We start from the raw sequence: 6,000 nt of genomic DNA, 5'->3' as shown, positions 1-6,000 counted from the left end.
ACTTTGGCTTGTCTCTAAATTTGAATACAGTTGTTCATCATGCGGATAAGCCATTGTAGAGTGTTTTTGGTCCAGGTTTCGTAATAAGCTTTGTGCTCAGATCCTCAATGTCGGTAGTTGTATTATTTTTCATTAAATATGTAGATGGTGGATCCAAGCTCAACATCGTTAAAAGGTTCTCTCGGCTGACTGGTTTTGTCCTTTCTTACTTTAAGTTATTCTTTGCTTCTTTTGCGACAGAAATAGCATGTCTATATCTATGATGTGGTTTTCAGCGATCAGCTATATACCAAATACCCTAGGTTAGGCCCTATATGTGTTTCCTGCACTAGAGATAAGTTACATTCGTGTTTAGCTCATATGTCTGATAAGTTTAAGTAAAGTAAAGTTTCTTGATCTCTAGATATACCCTTAACAGTTATAGACATATGTTATTAGAACAGTTGGTTCTAACAAGGACCAATTTGACAAAATCATATTAAAGGGGTGACTGAAGAATTAGCCGATTAATTAATTAATCATTACCCGGGGTATGCCCGATTGCGGTGATCTTATTAGTACTTCAATCTTCCTTAACGCGCGTTCTTTGAATCCCATAAGTAATGCCTAATCTTTTACTTTTTATTAAAAATTTAAATTTTACATGCCGTGTATTACTTTTTGACGATATTTCGAATCAGATTTGTATAGTAATAATTTTAGGTATTAAAGAGCCTCTTTGTGAAAAATAAATAAGTTTGTGATATCGGTCGCAACTCATATCTAGATAATAACAAAATAAACAGTTAAAATAAGTGTAAACAATTTCAACTACATATATCGGTGCCACTGTTCAGGTGATGGGTTTATCACAGATTATCAAAGATTACATTTTAATTCAATGTTCTATTTACGTATTTTCAATATTAAAAAGTAGGAAAAGACATGTTTATGCTTTTATTTTTTTAAATTTATTCTATTTTCTTTTTAGAGTTCCGTCTTTTTTGAACGACATGTGTTCTTTTTTTAATTGGGCACTTGTCCAAAGCTATGACAAATACTCTGTCCTCTACTATTCTACATTAATATGACTGATTCATTATTTTCTCTAAGTGTTTTCATCTCTGCTGTTTCTAATATCCTTTTTGTTCTCTCTATGTCAGGTCTTGTTTCTGCCGCGTATGTCATTGGTCTGATGACTGTTTTGTAAATTCTGCCTTTCGTTTCTTTCCCGATAGTTTTATTGCTTCATATTGTTTCATTTAGTCAGCCTGCGGCTCTGTTTGCTCTATTCACTGGATCTTCCACTTCAGTTTCGAGCTTTCCGTAGCTAGATAATGTGATGGCTAGATATTTAAACTCCATCACTTGTTCTATTATCTGACCTTTCAGCTCCAAATAACATCTTAGTAAATTTGCTGTTGTATCCATGAATTTTGTCTCTTTTGGGGAAATTAACATGTTTAATTTTCTGGCAGTTATATGAAATTGGTGCAGCACACGTTGTAAATCATCTTCATTTTGAAAGAGTAGTATTGCGTCGTTTGCACAGCAATTTTAATTTGTTTTTCTTCCATTTGGTATCTTTTTTTAGTTCTTACTTTTTTATTATTTCATCCATAATCAGGTTGAACAATAGAGGACTCAGGAAATATCCCTGTCTTATCCCATTGTCAGCTTTATTAGGGTCGGTTGGTTCTTCTTCTGCTTTTACTTTTATTGTGTTATTTTGGTATATATTTTCGGTCGTTTTGATTTTTCCTAGAGGTATCTCTCTTGCGTACAATAAGTGGATAACGTTTTTTAATTTGTGTTTCTTCTGCATATCATTATTTCTTCTGTGTATTAAAAGTTAAATTTTGCTTAGTATTAAGATTCCCTTAACGTGTTTATTAATTGTCTTGTTTCTGCAGTACGAATATATGTGTATCATGATAGATTGTAATGCATATTTCATTTGCGTTTGCCAATTACTTTTTCACTTCCTCAGCGATAGGTCTTTTTTTCCTCATCAATAACCTTATCTTATCCTCGCTCGATACAGCTATTCTAAGATATTTATATTTCACTATATGCTCTATCATTTGGTTTTTATCTCAAATTTGCACCTATGACGAAATTTATAATACAGTGGAACCTCGATTATCCGTCAGGGTACCGGACCGAGGGTATGACGGATAATCGAAAAGACGGTTAACAGAACATTAAAAAAAATCATAGTATAACTCTCAAATTTTATTTGTATGTTTTATTTGACAATATAAGTGGGATTTATGTTAGTACAGTCGACTCAATTTAATTTAAAATATTCCGAAATCTTTGTTTTATTGTTACTTCACATTTTGCAACGGATGGATTTCTTAATCGACGTAAAATCATCAAATCTACCTTATATGCTTCTTCTTGCCGAGAATACCACTCGATGAATTTTTTTATGTGCGATACAGCTTTTCTAGCTTTTTTACGCAAATCTTTGTGAGTTGCAATAGCATCATCAACATTGCCACCGTCAAAGTCTGTGTCAGATTCTATGTTTCGTCCGCCTCTATTGCCCTTTCAACGATTTCATCCTCTGTCAGCAATCGACAGCCGTTTGCGTCCTCATCACAAAAATGACCATTCGTTTATGTCATCTTTAAGCAACGAAAACAAAACAGTTGATTCAACCATAACTTCATTTGTTACCGCATCACGCTCGGCTGTCACGGGAGCATTTTCATCTTGAGTTGATTCAGGCTATAATTTATTCCACGCTCTTTTCAGCGTTACTCTCGAAACATCAGCCCAAGCATAAACAGCATTGTCGACTGCATGTTTTAAATTGTATGCTTTTCAGTATTCTGGCAAAGAATATTCCTCTTCCATAACTAGGTTTTGAATAAATTTTTTTGTGTATCTTTTTTTGAATGTTTTAATAACCGATTGATCCATTGTCTGTATCAATGATGTTGTATTCGCAGGCAGAAAAGAGCATGTGATATTTCCATCATCACTTCGTAGCATACCGGCTTATGTATGAACGCTGACGGTTAACAGAGGTGACGGTTAATAGAGAGACGGATAATCGAGGTTCCACTGTACATATCTAATATCTGGTGCTTTCATATGAAACTGGAATAAAACACTTGGTAGATAATATTTATTTGTTTTGAGTACACTTTTTTTAGAACCTAGTACATAAAGGAATAAATATTTGTCTGTTAGTGTTTTCCAAGTCTGTAAAACATAAACAGGCTTAAATATTAGATTATACATTTATTAAGAATATTCAATATCGAAATTGAAGATTTTGTATCACAAAATATGAATAGGTTTTTACATTTTGTTTGACGTTTTAATCTTCTAATCGGAGTTCATTTTTCGAAAAACTATAAAATTGTGAGAACAAATTGCTATATAAAAGTACGAGGCAATATTCTCATGCTGTGAGCTTTGCTGCTCTGTTGCTTGTATAACGCTTAAGCTATTTTTAATTTTTTGTCAATATTTTTGAGGTGTTTCCTTAAATGACCATGTTTAAGGTTAGTACGTTTGATTAAATGAAATTGACATTAATTTAATAGTTTCCATTTTATTAGTACTGATGGTATATAACTAGCATCTGTTGGTACTATATATCAATTTTAACATGTGGAAGTGAGATTAGTATTGTTAGTATTTTCAGTGTAAATTATGTGGCAGCCGTAGCTCAGTGGCTGTGTTACTGGCTTAACAAGCTGGAGGGCCCGGGGTCGAATCCTGGCACCGACAAAATTTTCAATTTCTAATTTAACTGCGCTGTCACCGTGCTTCGGAGGGTACGTAAAGCCGTCGGTCCCGGCTACGAAAGTAGTCGTTAAGTCATGTTAGGGGCGCTTGCGCGACCTGAAAACCCTAACACTAGACCTTAGCCAGAACTTACTTACTAGTGTAAATTATGACGAAACCAGAAATAACCCATAATATTCCCCCCCGTGTGATCTTAGTATTTCCATTGATTGAATAATATAGGGTCTCCAATATTTCAGTCAACGGTATGTCAGAGTGGTTTTTATTAATTTTTATATATATTTGCAATATGAAGAAGAAAGTTCAGTATAGGCAGTTAAACAGCTAACCTGTCAATTTAAAAGTAAGAGCAAGTACCAACTTGCTGAAAAGCATACCCATACACAAAAGGGATGATAAAATATACTGCACAAACTATAGCGGTATAAGCTATATATTAATTATTAGGATATACAGATTTTTTTCTAATAAACCTATAACGATTGAGTGAATAGGTGAACTATCAAATAGGAGACTATTAGTGTGGAATTAGAAATAAATCATTGATCAATTATTCACAATTAGGCAGTTAATGAGAAATGTTGGGAATACAAAAAAAACATTAAACTAGTTATTTATAGATTTTGAACAAACACATGATATAATAATAAGAATAAAACTATGGAATACTATGGCATAACTAGGCTTAATTTAACAAGGAGTAACGTACAAGTAAAGTAATATTTCAAGGAAAATTATCGACTTATTTTCAAATGTACATTGACCTCAAACAGAAAGAAGACATTAGAAGAAAATGTAACGTAAAGTGTATAAATGAATTTACACAAAATAGAAAAAAAAGAATGGAATAATCACATAAGCAGAATGGAGGAGACCCGTGACGTCAAAATTGGAAGAGATAAGTCACGAATCGGCAGAAGAAGTATCGGACGATCGCGCAAAAAATGAAGTGATAACCTTCCATAGAGGTATTATTCCACCAATGAACAAGTAAAATTGCTTATAAAGAGAAATAATAACAAGAAAAAAAAAGTAACATCTCTCAGATAAATAAGCGGAACAACAGAAACTGAGTATAAACGTGAAATTCCAAAATTAACATTAAATAAATTACCGTAAATCGTACGAACTGAAATAAGTGTTATTTTCTGCTCATATATATAATAAGAACTATATTTAAACCAAGTGACAGAAAAAAAATTATATATATATATATATATATATATATATATATATATATATATATATATATATATATATATATATATATATATATATATTTACTTCTAAATGATTAAGGTCTATAAAATTATTATTAAAGTTAAAGCTTATACAAGCGACAAAGTTTTTAAAACAATTAGACCGAACATAATATCATAACTGTAAAACATAATATATACGGAAACAATAAAGAAATAGATATGTTTAGTGGTTATGAAACCGCTTGTCGTCTGCCATGAATTTTATTACAGAATCAAGTTACCAATACCATAAGACACCAAAATATTTTGTCTGAGTAATGACTTACTACGATAAAAAGAAATAGAATACTTTTATAATACACAACGTTATAACGTTGTGTAAACGCATGTTAATAACAATTGGTAATAAAGACATAAAGATACCCACTAGAAAGTTTAAAATTTCAAAACGACAGTAAAATAAAGTTCAAGTATATTATTTTCATTATTTGTTCAATATTGATGCCATCAATTTTTATTTTACATCTAGTTGGTTCTTTGCTGACTACTATTGTTTTAGTTTTCTGAGATGAAATTGTCATAATAAATTCATAATGCCAGGTATTTTATTTCCATTACCTATGTAGTTATTCCATTATTTTTTTCTATTTTGTATCCATTCATTTATACACTATACGTTACATTTTCTTTTCGATTTCTCAGAGTATTTCCTGTAATTCTTCTCAGTACTCTCATCTCTGCCGCGTCCATTATTCTTTGCGTTGTGGCTGTGTCGGGTCTTGTTTCTGCTAATGCTATCAATTTCTATTTTACATCTGTGGTCCTTTACTGACTACTATTGTTTTAGTTTTGTGAGATGAGATTGTCATATTAAATTCTTTTGCTCTTATGTTAAATTTGTGGACAAATCTTTGCAGACTATCTTCATCTTGGGCTATTAATATTGCGTCATCTGCGTAACGGAGTACTTTAATTTCTTTGTTTCCCATTCTGTATCTTCTTCGTTTGTTAACGCTGTTGATGATTTGATCCATGATCAAATTGAAGAGCA

This window comes from Diabrotica undecimpunctata, chromosome 7 (assembly GCF_040954645.1).
Source record: "Diabrotica undecimpunctata isolate CICGRU chromosome 7, icDiaUnde3, whole genome shotgun sequence".
NCBI classification, from domain to species: Eukaryota; Metazoa; Arthropoda; class Insecta; order Coleoptera; family Chrysomelidae; genus Diabrotica; species Diabrotica undecimpunctata.
The sequence above is the reverse complement of the archived record's forward strand: the minus strand, read 5'-3'. Positions refer to the sequence as shown.